This window comes from Sminthopsis crassicaudata, chromosome X (genome assembly GCF_048593235.1).
Source record: "Sminthopsis crassicaudata isolate SCR6 chromosome X, ASM4859323v1, whole genome shotgun sequence".
In the NCBI taxonomy this organism is placed as follows: Eukaryota; Metazoa; Chordata; class Mammalia; order Dasyuromorphia; family Dasyuridae; genus Sminthopsis; species Sminthopsis crassicaudata.
Genome location: NC_133623.1, coordinates 36,415,654 through 36,432,696, shown reverse-complemented (window position 1 = coordinate 36,432,696; position 17,043 = coordinate 36,415,654). Strand labels below are relative to the sequence as shown.

The following is a 17,043-nucleotide window of genomic DNA, read 5'->3' as shown; positions in this document are numbered from 1 at the left end:
AGTTATCAGAACTTATGGTCCTCATCCCCCACCCTGTCAGAACCAGATTGATGGTCCTTTTCTAGAAATTCCCCACTCTCACCAGAGTTCAGTCCACCCCTTGCTTTTGTCTCCCTTGATGGCTTAGAGTTACAAATAAAAATCATTGGAATCTCACATTTGAGGCTGGATTCTTTGAGACACAAGTCCAATTCAGCCCTGGAAGCAGAATGGATTCTGCTCTGCCTCCAGACTATCTCTCCCTCTCAGAAACCCAAATAAAATATTAAAAACTCTCTAAACTCTATCTTGCCTCAGTTTCTTTCTTTTTCTTCCTTTCTCTTTCTTCCTTTCCTTCTTTCTTTCCTTCTTTCCTTCCTTCTTTCCTTCCTTCCTCCTTCCTTCCTTCCTTCCTTCCTTCCTTCCTTCCTTCCTTCCTTCCTTCCTTCCTTCCTTCCTCTCTTCCTCTCTCTTTCCTTTTGTTTTCTTTTTAGCCTCCCTTCCAATTCACTTTTGTTCAACTCAACCAACATTTATTAGGCATCTACAATGCACTGGGCACTGTGCCTGGGGCTACAAATATAAAGATACCAATTAAGCCACGGCCTGAAGGAGTTTCCAGTCCACTCACAATGTTTGTATTTTTTCCTCTAATTATTTCCTCTTACTATTCCATTCTTTGATTATAGAATGGGGGATACTTACAAAATTTCAAATTATTTGGAATTCAGGTCCAATTCAATCTCTGCCACTGGCTATTCTAAAGACCTTGACCAAGCCATATAATATCCTCTTTGAACCTCTGTTTACTTAATTTGTGAAATGGGGCTAATAATCCCTATGAAATCATAGCATCAAAGGTTTAGAGCTGGAAAACAATCTCAGGCCTGGAGCCAGGAAGACTCCTGAGTTCAAATCCAGCCTTAGATACTAGTTATGTGACCCTGAGAAAGTCATTTAATCCCATTTGCCTCAGTTTCCTCATCAGTAAAATGAGCTGGAGAATGACATGACAAACCACTCTTTGCCAAGAAAACCCAGAATAGAGTCTCAGAATGTTGTGCATGACTAAAAAACAATTAAATAAAGATTTAGATTTGGAAGGAACCTTAAGAGTTTATCTAGTCCTCATGAAACAGAGGAGTAGACTGAGGCCCAGAGAGGTCAGATTACTTGGACCAGATCACATGGATAATATAAATGGCACAGATTAAGCACCTTATGCATTATACCTTGCCTCTCGTATAACCCTCACAGGCTATTGTTCACTTATATGATTAAGGTCCAGAAGAACCAGCTTCTGGATGAACCAGCATCTGAAAGAGAAGCTTTTCCCCATGTCTCTAAAGTTAAGCTATAGAGATCAAGACCAACCAGTTCTTTGTTCATATAGCCCTGTTTTCAGAGCTAGCCTACTTCCTTTTCCCACCAACTTTAGAACCATAAAATACCAAAGATAGAAGAGACCTTGGAAGCATTATCCAGTCCAACCTCCTCACTTTACAGAAAAAGAGACTGAGGCCCAGAGATATAAAGTCACGAGACATATTCAGGACATGAAAAGAACCAAAAAGAACCAAAACCTCTGCCTCATGAATAGGCCACTGTCCTTTCCCACAGGCCTGTCTGCATTTGATCCCTATGACAGTCCTATGAAAAGCAGAAAACAAATAATAGCCTCCTTCATTTCGTAAAGGAGTAAACTGAGCTCAGAATAGTTAAGTGACTTGCCCAAGATCTTCACTCAGGTTTTCTAACCAAGTCTCTCTGAGATTCCAGCCTTTTGTGAAAGTTATTTGATAGTTCCTCTGGCATTTGGACATAAAGTGGGCATTGAAGGTTTGGGCTGTCTTAAAATAACAGCATGACAAATGACACTTTTCTTTCTTTTTTTTTCTGGTGAGTGAACATGAGCAATGTGAATTATCTGAGATGTATCATTCAGAGCCATAATTTCAGTACCATCAGGGAAAAAAGTTATTTCTGTTGCCCATAAGTTCAAGTTTCCAAGGTCTGAGTTAGGTACTTTAGCCTGTGCTGAGTGGATTTCCAACATGTAGAGTCTTAAAAATTAATCTCATTTTAAAGCATTTCATTAAATGGACTGGCCTGTATTTATTATTTTGGCATAGTCAAGAAATCAACAGCTTTTAATGCCAATTCCCCCCACAGGCATAACAGGATTTATTGTCATGGCTGGCTTCCCAAAGTAGAAAATCTTCAAATGGAAATTTAAAATCTGCTAAGGTAATCCAAGGGAATATTTCAGAATGCTTGAATCAGACCTCTTAGTGCTATGTATTTCTTTATTTAATGCTTCATTAAAATCTTGCTTTCCCCCTCAAAAGCAAATGTCCAAGTACCTTTTCCTAGGAACCCTAGAATTTTCCAATCCTTTGAGTCCCCTCCCCTTTAAAGAACCCCCCCCCTTACATTGCATTTCTGATTCTGCTTGGGGCCCAATTCTGAACTTCATTTTATTCTCTAAGTCACTCTTAGACATGAACTGATACATTACTACCAGATGGGTTTAGGCATTAATGTGCACTTTTCCCTTGAAATCTTAATATGCCAATGGAACTCAACCACTTAGCAAATGGCTAGAGTGAAGGCTGGATGGATCGATCATTTTTAATGTAAGGCAAGAAATTCACTAGGATTTGCTTGGTATACACAAGCCACCTTCTGTCTCTGGGGAACTAGATAGCCTTGGAGCAAGCCTGCTGGGAAGGCTGGATGTATTTTTTTTTCTCTGGCTCAGTTTTCTCTGAATGGTAGAACACATTGCCCTCCGTCCATTCATCCTGTCAGCCTTTAATTGCCTTCTGCACAGGCAGCAAACTCCAGTCCATGTACAGGTCTCCATGGCGTCAATAGCATCTGTGCAGAAGTGGACCAAGAAGTGGTGGAAGATTTCAGCTACCATCCCTAGGAGCTCCTTTGTGAGTCAAGTAGAGCCTACAGCTCAGGAGATGGAACTTTAGTGGAAATAACCCTGCTGGGATATGAAAACTTGATGTACAGTAAATATTTGATATCCTTTTGTGAAATTTCCTTCCAAGCTTGCTTCCCTAAGAGCCTGGTATTACTCACTGTTTTCATTTATTTTTTTTTCACCCTCCAGAGCTGTAAAACGTTGTCCAATTTCCCAAGCCCTATATTTAAAGTGATCTTGTTACCTCCATATTCCTGTTAGACATAATTAGCCATCTTCCCTGAGGTAACACCATTGCCCAATTGACAAAGATTATAAAAACCTTGGAGATTTTCAGACTCACTATTGTCGCTTTCTAATTGATCTTCCCTCTTTATCTGTTCTCCACACAACTGCCAAGTTGATATTCCCCAAACAGATATAACAATTCCCTTCACCTCCCAACTCAGAAATCTTCACAGGATTCATTCTTTACACTAATCAGGACTTAGCTGTACTTCCTTGTGGCTATATTGAATCCATCAAGTAAAATATAAGCTCCTTGAGGACAGGGACTGTTTAATTTTTATCTCAGAGAGGCCTGGAGAGACTTACATGAACTGATGCTGAGTGAAATGAGCAGAACCAGGAGATCACTGGATATGGCAACAAGACTATACGATGATCAATTCTGACGGACATGGCTCTTTCCAACAATGAGATATTGGATTAACATATAGTTTAACATATTTAACATGTATGGGACTACCTGCCATCTAGGGGAGGGAGTGGGAGGAAAGAGGGGGAAAGTTGGACCATAAGGTGTTGCAAGGGTCAGGATTGAAAAATCACCTGTGCATATATTTTATAAATAAAAAGCTTTAATAAAAAAATTTATCTCTGTATCCCCCTCTCCTAGCACAGTATTTCACACATAATAGATGCATAATAAATGCTTGTTGAATCAAATTTGAATTGAAATTGAATTGGCAAGTCCTCTTCAGCCTTGCTTTTACAAAGAGTCCATAACCCTAGAGCCAAAGATTCCAGCCTGACACCACCAAGCCAAGCCAAATTTGTCTCTTTGAGGCATATGTGTATGTATGCATGTGTATGAGCAGCATACTCCCTCCTGGGTGCAAGGGAAAGGAAAATCCTTTCACCAGCCAGTGTTCAGTCTTGAAAATGCCCTTGTAACCAGCTAGGCATCAGTGCTGAGAGCCACAAAAGCCCGTTCCAGGTTGGGATTTCCAGTGCAGCAAGAAAGGGAGGTAGCCATGGGGGGCATCCTTAAGAATCCAGTGGCCCTTCCAGCTTGGCTATGCCCTCCCCCAGCTTCTGGGAACAGAGGCACTCTCACCCTGACCCAGGGTTGCAGTTGCAGGGCCAACTCAGGTTTAAGAAAAGTCAGGCACAGTCACAATGACTTGCCTTTGGCCTTTCTTGGATAAGAAACACACCAATCTTGGCCTTTGCCCCTGTGCTTTCACAGGGAAGGATTGCTGCTATAAAGTAATAGCATGAAAACAAGGATTGGTTGCTATGGTATGGCTTGAACTCAAAGGAAAACTAGAGTCACTTGATTTTGCTACCCTCTTTCTTGCAGTATAGTCCAGTATTACAATCCAGTTCAAAAAGCATTCACTAAGCACCTGCTATTTGTAATTCGGGGTCTCTCACCACTGAAATTAGAAGGAGGGCTCTCTGTGACAGTTTAGGAAGTTCTTGAATGAAAACACTGATCACTTTCTCCTATTCAGTTCAATCCCTACATTTGGTGGCAAATACCTCTCCACATGAATGATTTGGTGATTTGGCCACTCTGTGACTGCAGGAAAAAGAGGCAAATGAGAAGAGCTACTGACAAGATATTTATCACACAGGAGTCTTAACAGCTACTTAGAGATAATAGCTAGCATTTACATAGCACTTTAAGATCCAAAAAGTGCTTCACATAAATTAATCTCATTTAATCTTTGTAATTGTTCTGGAAGGTAAGTGCTATTATTTTCTCCATTTTACAGACGAAGAAACTAAGACTGAGAGATGTTGGACAGCTTGCCCAGAGTCACACAACTAGTAAGGATCAGGTCTGCCTGAATTCGAGTCTACAGCACTATCCATTGTACCACCTAGCTGCCTTAGTAATGAGCATTTAGTTAAGTGCTATGGGCCTCCAGATTATGGTATAACAGCTCTTTCAATATGGCTTCCCAGATTTCCTTTTCCTACAGGAAAAAAAAACCATTTTTGATGGGTGCTACAGATTCTCCCTTTTCTGCTCTAAATCCATGCTTTAACATCTTTTAGCACAATCCTGCTTGGGACAAGAGTATGGAATTTTCCCCAGTTTACTCAAGGTTGGCTAACAAAGGGACTATGGGGTCTCATCTGCAATTTCATGAGCAATAGGACTGTTTAGGCCCAGATGGACACATATATGAGTTATAATTGGGGGAGGGGGGAAGAAGGGGAAAATGCTTCATCTGCTTTTGGGAGAGAAGGCAAAAGAAACTGAAACTATATAAGCAAATGGGAAAGTAACTACTTCTAATTCTCCATCCTGGGCCAGCAAGATGGTCTTGAGCTGGTCTCTTCAGTGAGGATCAAATATCTTAGGGAGATGCTTGGGGCTTCTCCTCTTGGGATTCTGGGTAGGAATGTAGAATTAGGTGTTGGGGGGGGAAATTTCTAATACACAAAGATGCTAAGGGGAGAACAAAAGCCTAGATTAGTTACAAACTATGTGTGTCAGTATAAATGTACACACACACACACACATACATACACACATATACATATACCTACACATATGCATATACCTACATATATCTATAGGCATATACACACGTATACATATACATATATACATACAGATGTGTATATATATATATATACATATATACACACATACACACACAGATAGATAGATAGATAGATAGATAGATAGATAGATAGATGGGTCTCGTTCTTAGCAATCAATACAATTCATCAACTTACTCCAGAGGAAGGATGGAACTTGAAGTTACAAAATTTTAAGAGCAACATATCCCTATATAAATAATGGATCATGGAGACCTCAAGCCAGATGCTATATAATGACACATGGCAGACAGAGTTTGAGGGTCCCTATAACATTGTGTCATATGCCATGGACACAAATATAAAAATGGAATGGTCTCTTGTCCTCAAGGAAACTGGATACGACATATACACAAAAAAACATAAATATATAGAAAATAAATGGGAGGAGCACTAATACATAGGAAGATTAATGCTTCATACAATGACTATACTTTAAAAAATATGTTCTATTAATCTTTTTTCCTGTAACAACCTAGTCCCTCACTATCCCTCTAGTCTTATTGGACAGTACTCTTCTCTAGCCAATCATCCAGCCAAACAAGCAGACTTGTTCTTTTACACACACACACACACACACACACACACACACACACACACACACACACACACCATCTCCTATCTCCCTCTGCTTTTGTACTAGCTTCCCCCATTCCTGGAATGCTCTGCTTTTCCACCCCTATTCCTCCCTTTCAGAATCTCTTGCTTCCTTCAAGATAACTGCAGTATAAAAATTTATAGGAGACCTTCCCAGGCCCTGCCAGTTGCATGAACCTTCCCTATTAAGCTTATTTTCTATATACTCTATATGGATTTTGTAAGTACTTATTTATGTTCCTATTGTCTCTTCCATAAACTTCTAGAGGCCAGGGAGTATTTTAGTTTTTTTTTTTTCTTTGCACCCTCTGGGCTTAATACAGTGTTTGGTGCATAATTAGCATTGAACACATGCTTATTGATTGTATCATAATTGGTTTTGTATTTATTGTTTTCTACTCCTTGCTTACTGGGTATCTCTCTAGGATTCAGTACAAATCTCTGTATTCATTTATTCAGTGAGCAGGAATTCATGTCTTGAATCAAACCTTATATTGTGTATGTGTGTGTGTGTGTGTGTGTGTGTGTGTGTGTGTGAGAGAGAGAGAGAGAGAGAGAGAGAGAGAGAGAGAGAGAGACAGAGACAGAGAGACAGAGACACAGAGACACAGAGACAGAGAGACAGAGACAGAGAGAGACAGAGAGACAGAGACAGAGAGAGACAGAGAGAGACAGAGAGAGAGAGAGAGAGAGAGAGAGAGAGAGAGAGAGAGAGAGAGAGAGAGAGAGAGAGAGAGAGAGAGAGGGAGAGGGAGAGAGAAGCACTAGCTACTGAGGCTAAAAATAAATGTAATATTCTCCTTATCCGCTCTCTCAAATCACTGTAAACTTTTCAGTTATTCGGAATTAGATATCCTTTTAATGATGACTTCATTTCTATTTTTATAGCCATTATGCATGTTGTTCTTTTGGTCCTACTTAATCATTGTGCATCAGTTCATACAAATCTTCCCAGGTCCCTCATCTTGTGCCTTTCTCTCTTATTGCTGTACTAGACTGTATGCTATCTGAGATCAGGAAATGAGTCTTTAAAATGAATAAACAAGATAAATCATTGGTTACTTATTCTAAGACAGGCATTGTTCTAAGTGCTGGGGATACCCATACTAGTAAGCAAGACTGTCTCTGTCCTCAAAGTGCTAATGTTCTTATGGAGAAAGATGACACATAAAGAAAACGTTTAAAGGGAGAGGTGGGGTTAGCGTGAGGCATAAAGTAAAAGCTCATCTATCAGATGTCAAGATTCCAGAGGCAGCGTTAAAGGTCTTGATGAGAGGGGAATGAGACAGAAGAGGGAAATGACCAAAGTACAGGCAGAAATAACCTAGAAGGAAAGCTCTGGGCCACAGAAGGTGAAAACTTACCTACCATAATGAGTGGCAGACTCTGTGACTCCATTAGGAGACCCATGAGAAGAAAGGCCTTATTGCAGGCTTCTTGGTATGTCTCCAGGGCCCAACACGGGGCCCTAAGTTCATTTATTCAGTGAGAGGGCATTCAATACATGTTTATTGTGTTTTATTACAGAGACCCAAATAGCCACCCTGTGAGAGGTAGGCTCAGTAATGTAAATGAGCCTTTAGAGTTTGGGAATTTACAACCAACTGCCATTATTTCTTTGCTTTCAAAAAAATCTTTTCTTAAAAGCAATATGTACTATACACTTACATTTTGACACAAAATCATTTTTGTTTTGAGAAGCTTTAGAGTGGTGGGTTGGGTAAAGGGGGTGGAGAAAGGTGAAACATTGCAATGATTCCACAGGGTTGTTTAAGGCTGAGAGGCTGAACAAGTGACAGCGTTATGGACAGATATTAAGGAGTTAGGAAAGGGAAACGCTTGAAGTAGACGGGATTAGCCCAGTTTTAGTTTATCAAGTTTGGAATGATGTCTGGACATCCAGTTCTCATGAAAGCACTTTAGCTAACAATACATAAAATATTGGACAAGTCTTTTATTCTGTCAAAAGCACAAAGGCCTCTGAACTGAGCCCATAAATAGTCAAAAAGAAACTCTCCTTCAAATTCTAATGAGACCCACCTCCCTCGGAGACCTATATATTCTTCTAGACCTATAATACTACTCTACAATTGAATGACCCTTTCCCCATCCCTGTCAAGAGGAAAACACTTAGAGTCAAGAGAGAGGAGTCAAGGGAGTCAAGAGATTCGGGCAATATCTGGGATATCGTGTCTAGAAAAGACTGATAAACTGGAATGTCTAGAAGAGAACAAGATACTGAAGACCTTCAAAAGTTCATATTAATACCCTTTGAATCATCAATGCCACTACTGGGTCTGTATCCCAAGGAAATCGTAAAGGAGGGAAAAAGGATCCACATGTGCAAAAATGTTTGTAGCAGCTCCTTTTGTGGTAGCGAAGAATTGGAAAAGGAATAGATGCCCTTCGACTGGGGAATGGCTGAACAAGCTGTGGTACATAAAGATAATGGAATATTATTTGTCTATAAAAATGATGAACAAGCTAATTTTAGAAAGGCCTGGAAACATTCACATGAACAGATGCTGAACAAAACAAGTAGAACCAGGAATGTGTTATACATAATAACAGCAAGAATGTGTGATGATCAACTCTGAAAAGCTTGCTTCTTCTCTGTAGTTCAGTGATCCAAAGTAATCCCAATAGACTTTGGACAGAAAATGCCATCTGCATCCAGAAAAAAAGATCTAAGGAGACTGAATGTAAATGAACGCATACTATGCTCACTTCTCTTTTCTGTTTTTTAATCTCTCCCGTGGTTTTTCTCTTTTGCTCTGATTTTTCTCTCCCAAGATGATTCAAAAATTATGTGTATTAAAAATAAACTTACAAATAATAATAATAGCACCTACCTCCTGGGATTGTTGCAAGGAATAAATGAGATAACATTTATAAAGTGCTTTGCATATGTTATGACAGTTATATCAGTGGTGATGATTAAAACTGTCTGAAATCCATCTTTGGAGACCTTAAAGCATAAACTAGGATTGCTGCTTATTGAGCACCTACTAGGAATGATTCCTTTTGAATGTAGGTCAGACCTTTCTGTGCCTCAGTTTCCTCACCTATAATGTGAGTGGTTGAACTAAGAGAGAGGATCCACAAGAACCCTAGCCATTCTGAATCAATGTTCCTGGGATTCTATTATCCTATGTCTTTTTCATCCCTGAGTAATTGGTACTTAAGGCTGAATGAAGCCACAGACAGCAGAGGGCTACTCACCCACTGATTACAAATCTCTTGGTCAACAGAGTGGGCAGAGTGCTTTGGAGGGAAAAGTGAAGGGATTGGAATCAGACGATCTGAGTTCAAGTTTCAGCTCTATCACGTAAACGATATAGGCTCTGCTCAAATACGGTCTACATCACAAGAGGGTTAGATGAGGTGACTTGCAGGTCCTTCCTAGTTCTAAATCGATGATCCTACCAGTTCAATTTCCTCATTTGCAATAGGAGGCAGTTGCACTAGATGACCACCAAGGTCCCTTCCAACTCTCAATCCATAATCCCAATTATTCTGTATGGATATGGGCTAGGAGAGAATTTGGGACTAGGATGGAGAATGGTAGGGAGAGGAAAAGTATATTTCTCTCTGTTTAATTTGGTTGAGAGAAGTGAACCATAGCTATTGTGTGTGTGTGTGTACACATACATACATATGTGTGTAATATATGTCTGTATGTATGTATATATACACACATCTACATATATATATACACACATCTACATATATATATATACATATATATATATGTATACTGTCCAGTCCTATTCATCCTTCAGCATAAGGGGAACAGTGGTTAAGCCAGAGCAACTAATCTCATTGTAATGAAATGCTGTGTTTTCATTATCTGGACTGCTATATTTCAAAGAAATGCTTAAAACCAGAATAATGAGTATGTCTCGTGTTCTTTATTGTTCAATTGAAAGGCAGAAAAAAAAAGAAAGATAATACAAGGTTATATTCAATGCCAACTTTCCGGGTGGAATAGTATCAATAAATTTTGAATTATTGAGTGCATTTTCTTCATGTCATTAATTATACTCCAGTGAAATTTCAGGTTGTTAGCAAAGTGACCTACTTAGTATTATTATGGAGACAAATAAAAATATTCTACAAAGGTTATCTCTACAGGTGTTAAGGCCACAGTAAAATGGGTGTTTGTGAATATTCATTTCAAGTTGGAGAGTTAGTAATCAATTATTATTGGGTTCAAACACTTGAAAAGATGGACAGGGAACTGAACAAGCTTTTAACTATGATGTTGAACTAGCAATAATAATAAGCTTCTCTGCCTTGGTCTTTCTATCTGTTAAATGGATATAATAATGTTTGTCATGTTGGGTATTAGGACAATTGACAAGAAGGTTTTTGTAAAGTTATTGGAGCTTCTGGGAATAATGATATGCTATAAATGCAAAATATTGTTTTATTATTACTACAAGGAAATTTAATTGTTAGCTAGTATGCAGCCAGTATAAAGGGCAGGATTTCACTGGAATGCAGGGAGATTATCTAAGGTGGCAATGCTACCTCAAATTTGTTATAGAGGCAGGCAGAGATAACATTACTTCCTCTGATTTTACCAGAGTGAGGACTCTACTTCCTCTTCAGGTACAAATCACTTCTCCTTAGCAGACAAGTCTTTATAAGCTATTGTGGATAAAAAATTTCATCCAATGGTAGACATATAGTCAATCATGAGTCTTATCCTAGATGGCATTCCACTTGGTGGTATTATAAAGATATAGCCTTGCAAGCTCTAGGGTCAGTGTGATGCCAGACACAATGACACTGACCTCCTTGCTATGTCTCTCTCTTCTCCTGGCACTTTCATTGGTTGTCTCCCATCTCTGAAATTCTTTCCTTCCTTATCTCTGTCTTCCAACCTCCTTCATTTCCATGAAGTCCCAGATAAACCTTACTCTCTATAAAACCTTTACTGATTCCTCTTAATGCCAGTACCTTCTCTCTGAGACTTTCCCATCGACCCTGAATAGATTGTGTTTGCCCATAATTGTTTGTAAGTCATCTTCTTCATTAGATTGTGAGATCCTTGAAAACAGGGACTGTCATCTTTGGTAGTGGTGATGGTGGGTGTGTGGGTGTGTGTGTGTGGGTGTGTGTGTGTGTGTGTGATCTGTGTTACCTGTTTTTTTTTTTCCTCTAGTACTTCCTCAATATCTGGTCCATAAGAGGTATTTAAAAACTCAATGACTTGACTTGAACTGCAGGATCCCTTCTCTGTGGCTCTTTGCCAATGATTCTGTGTTCTCAGGTAGCAACATCACTACTGGGATGACAGCAGGAAAAGGACGTGGAAGAGTGGAGTGTACCATAAGCACCAACAGTTGGTTCATATTGCCCCATTTGTGGGTGTTTCATTGCCCCCTTTGAACAAGAGATCAGGGTATTTAATATGAAGCTACCCAAACTGCAACCTGAAATGTGGGTTCTCCTACCTCTATCCCAGTCTTTCATATTCTTTCTTTTCCCTGGTATTATTAGTCTTGATAATCTCACCTTTTCTGAGTTCACATATTCAATTTCCATAATGACTAAAGTGGCCTTACTTAAAATTTCCCAGGAATACCAAATTCATTTTATACCAGAAAATGTTTCAAAAACACCAACACATGGTTCATCTAATTAAAGATGGTCTTAGTATGGACTCTCTCATTATTTGCAAACGTAGTTCTGTGTAGCAGAGATACCCAGGAAGCAAAAAATATCCATGGATATGAAGCACTGAAAAAACCATTCCTAACTATTTTTCAAAATAACAAAGAATAAAAAGAATGTGATGCTGATCTCTGTCTCTTGTGACATGCCTCCTACAGGGAAAAAGTCTTATTACTTCCTCAAAGAAGAATTATTCACATAACACCTTGAGCAGGGGTATCAGAGATTACCTTAAAGTGCTATCTGAAAATGAATTGTATTAGATGGCTTCACAAGTGGAGCCAAGGATCTTGGGAATAAAATAAAAGTTGTCCATTTGGATTCCTTTTACAAACTGGTCATGAATTATAATTCAATTCCCATCTCTATGCAGATAAATAACATTTCTTAACCATTGTATATATGTATATGCTTTTAATATAAATGTTATAATATCTCCTGAAAAATGCTTTATCAAATGAGTGCTTTTTGTACATCACTGTCATATATTAGTATCTCTGCTAACGCCTCCCCACATGCCCTCTTATAACAAATTATAGTGAGGAAAAACAAACTTCTGTATTAGCCAGGGTTTTTACTGTATGCCTGATTCTATTACTAGAGGATACTTCCAGATGGGTCCTCTGAGTCAAGATGGGGCAGTGCATTGATCACTGACCAGAGTCCTGATTTCTTTTAGCTACTCATTGGGTACTTTGTCTCTGGTCATTGTCTTCAGTTTAGCAACATTTCCCCTCCCCCAGAAGAATTCGGGATAATTGATTCAAGTGACAAATATTTTTAAGTGCTTATCATATGTAGACTACAGGGTCATATGGGAGGAGAGAGAATGAGGAAGGAAGTAACATGCCAGGCACTGGGTTAAATGTTTTACATATCTTATCTCATTTGATCCTAAGAACAACCCTGAAAGTTAAGTGCTATTGTTACTCTTTTATACTTAAGGAAAATGAGGAAAATAGAAGTCAAATGGCTTGTTCAAGGGTCACAAGCTCAAAATTCTATCCACTGTGCCATCAAGCTGATATGGCCCGCTATGGGGCACTGGTTTGGGTCACAATAGAAATTCCACAGGAGTAAATTCAAAAGGCATCCCCTACACAACTGTGTTTGTTTCCATTTTAAAAGCCTAGGAATCTTCCCAAAGCTATATGTGTAGACTTTGTTTTCCTCCATTTTTAGTCAATACTACAGCGCTCCCAATTAGATTTTTTGGTTCATTTCCTGATTGGTTATTTTAAGCTACCATCTTCCTCCTTTCCCTTTCTGCAATCAGTATCATTTGTACTGAGCAGCACACATGCCGTACAGTCTCTTTCATTCAAGGAAATGAAAAGATAAGCTTGGAAGAGACCATGTAGGATGGACAGTGATAACCAGAAAAGAACTGGGCACCAGATATCAAGGACCCTGCTCTGGGACAGGAAGGATTTTGCTGCTGAGAATCAGTAGCTGGAACATTCATTTACAAATGATTCATGGGATTATAGGATTTAGAATAGGAAGAAATCTATCCTAAACCTCTTAATTTGGCTGATGAAGAAACTGAGGCTCAGAAAGAATCAATGGCTTGCCCAAAGTCACCAGACAGTAACAGTCAGAATTTTAACTCTGAATTAAGGGAAAACTTCCTAGCAATTAGAGTTAGCCAAAATAGAAATCAGCTGTCCCAGAAGGCACTGGGTTCCTTCACAGTAGAAATGTTCAAGAGGAGACCAGATTATCATTTGTTTGGCATGTTATAGAGAGAATTCAAGTTCAATTATAGGTAGGATTTAGATGGCTTCTGAAGTCTCTTCTGATTATGAGATTTACCGAGATGAGTGGGAAGTCAAGCAAGGCCAACAATTCAGGTATGAAGGAATTGAACATTTTTTCTCTCAAAAGAAATTCCCTCTACAATTTGGAAGAGCTGATGAGTGCCACCTAGCCTAATTTGTACCTGAATGAAAAATTCTACCATATATTTTGAAAAATGATCATTTGGCTTGGGACTTGGTGACCTCTCTGGTGGTGGAATCTACTAAAAGGCAGCTCAATCCATATTTGGGAGAGTCCAAATTGCTAGGAAGTTTTGCTTTATAGCAGTCTTAAATTTGTCTCTCTGAAATGTATACCTGTTGCTCTAAGTTTGCTCTCTGGGACTATGCAAGACAAATCTAATTCCTCTGGTAATGACAGCCATACAAGTAGGTGAAGAAGGTTGCCATGCATCCCTTCCTCATTTGTAACATCCCAGTTCCTTATGCTAATCTGTTTATGTCATGGTCTTCAATCCTCTCACCTGAGTAGCTTTTTTCTCCTCTGGACATGGTTCTTTTTATCTATTTCCTTTCTGAAATGTGGTACCTAGATCAGGATCTAGTCATCCAGATTCCATAAAGCTTTGGCTTCCTTGGGCTGCCAATTTGAAGCAATCACAGACAGGGTCCATATGGACTTCCTTTGGTTCACTCATCCTCTGAGGCTATGGGAGCGCTCATGTCCAACTTTGGCAGCATTTGACAAGAGCTTGCAGCTCCTTCTAGATCAATTTTTCTCAATTTTGTCTTTTGCCTGAGATGTTAGGCATGTTAAGACATCCTCTGCAAATTTCCCTTGAAACAGAATCCAAGCTTTGAATTCAAAGGATTACACCAGGCCTGGATTAAACTGTCAGCTTCTACAATTACTCTATGAAGAAAAAAGGACTGTCCCGTGTCTAAGAAAGTACAATTCATTTACCCCAGAGTTGATGTGATCCTTGAAGAAGGAAGAATGTCACTCTTCTCCCAGCACAGAAAACCTCAGCAAGATGTCAGATAGGAAGGTTATCAAAACGGCCATTGCCAACTTTAATCAAATAGTGCAGCCTGAAGGGAAAGAACGAAAGCTGTAAGCTGTATGCCCGAGTAACGGGCAAACAAAGAATGAAAGTGCAATGGTGAAAAGCAATGTGACTGGACATTTGCATTCACTATTTAGTTAACCGAGTCAGAATCTAAATGGATATATAGCCAGTGTGAGCCACATATCAGTATCATCTGTGTTGAAAAACTGGCTGACACACGTCTCTCTGTCTCTGTCTCTCTCTCTCTCTCTCTCTCTCTCTCTCTCTCTCTCAAAGGCAGCATGATATAAAGATAGGCTTCTGGGGTTAAGATCTGCATTCAGATTTCACCTCTGATATCTATTATTTATGGAACTGTGAACAAATACTTTGTCCTTTTTCATTTCAGTTATTTTGATGGCTGTATAGAAATAATATCAACTGCAGAAATCAAGTTGTTCACAGAATCACAACATTTCAGACTTGCAGTTGACCTCAGGAACCATCTAATCTGGCCCATACCTAATGTAACACATCTGACCTCCGAGGATCTTCAATAAAGTACAAATAGATTTTACATGCAAATACATTTACATACACATATGTCCATATATGCAATATATTTTATTATATCAAATCATATTATTCTAAACTATATCATATCTCATATTATGTCATGTCCTATATATTACGTTGTGTTATTATTGCTGAGTTGTTTTTGGTTACATCCAACTCTTTGTGACCCCATTTGGGGTTTTCTTGGCAAAGATACTGGAATAATTTGTAATTTCTTTCTCCAGCTCATTTTACAGGTGAGGAAGTGGAGACAAAGAAGCAAGTGTCCGAGGCCAGATTTAAACCTGGGATGGTGAGTCTTCCTGATTCCAGGCTGGGCAATTCATACATTGCACAATCTAGCTGCCCTTTATGTTATGTACTGTTATATCATATATATAATGCTACATAAGGGTTAGCTCTAGTTTCTTTTCCCCCCTAATGCTGTGGCTCTCTGAAAAGGACTAGAATCAGAATTCAAATTCATGTCTCCTCTCCTTTCCCAAGCTGGTGCTTTCTGTTGGTGTAGGTTTTCTAAAGTAGGTACCTTGTTATGAATGGGCAACCTAGACAAATAAGATGGTGTACAGGAACAACCTGGGGACTCAGGAGACCTTGGCTGTGTGACCAAAAATGAGGCATTTAGTCTTTCTCAATGTCAGTTTTTTTTCTTTCTCAAATAAGAATGCCAGTACCTGCAAACACAGCCTACTATGGGATTCTAGAAACTACATTTTTTAAACTCATAATGTGTATAAAATATAACAATAAGACAGCATGGCCTAGTAGATTGAGCATAGGCTTCAGAATCAGAGACCAACAGGATTTAAGTCCTTCCTGTGACCCAAACAGGTTATGTGATTCTGGGCCAATCAATTAACTCTCGGTATCACTGACAACTCTCTGAGAACATAAATTGGGAAGCATCTGTAGGTTTTCTGTCCACAATAAAACCATAAATTTGAATTCCAATCCTTTCCTTCTTGTTCTCCCACCCCTTCCTCAAAATAATGTTTCAGTTAATTCATGGGAAAGTAGAAAGAGTGCTGGATTTGCAATCAAAAGACCTGGCTTCAAATTTCCCACCTGGGTAACCCTTTGTTTCCTCACCTGTAAAATGGGATCACACTAGATAACTTTGACGTTCCCCTTCAGTGCTGCCCCAAATGAACCTGGGACTAAAGCCCAGCAGTAATTAACCATTCAAGATAAACTGCAGACTGGCCAATTCTGGGCTTGAAGGAAATTAACCTTGTAGGATGAGTGTCCTGCTTTCTAACAGTCAAAGTAGCAGAGTTTATAATATTTATGAAAAACTGGTTGTTCTTTCTTGCACCAATTCATCTTGATTTACCATTTCAATCACACAGTTAGAATCACCCTGGAGAATCCAGTCCAATAAATCTTAAACAGATTAAAGGATGAAAATGAGATACATAAAAAATAGGTACGGTGAAAGTTAGAGCTATTGAATGATGATACCACAATGAGATTTTTGAATAATGGGGGGGGATCCAATTCGGGGAAGAATGCTATTCTTGGATGCAGAGTCATGCTTAGTCAATATAATAGAATACACATTCAGGAAAAGAGATAGGATGTAAAAAGATGCAAAATCAGCAAAAGCTAGGAAGTGTTGCTTAGA

General features: G+C 39.1%; 1 long non-coding RNA gene across 1 annotated transcript in view; it reads right to left on the bottom strand.

The window, feature by feature from the left end:
* LOC141549116 (uncharacterized) overlaps positions 1-14,887 on the bottom strand; it is a 35,751-nt gene extending 20,864 nt beyond the window's left edge. Inside the window, exon 1 of the long non-coding RNA XR_012484226.1 lies at positions 14,759-14,887. This is a non-coding gene — a long non-coding RNA (uncharacterized LOC141549116). The remainder of the gene's footprint in view (positions 1-14,758) is intronic.
* Between the last annotated feature and the right edge of the window lie 2,156 nt (positions 14,888-17,043).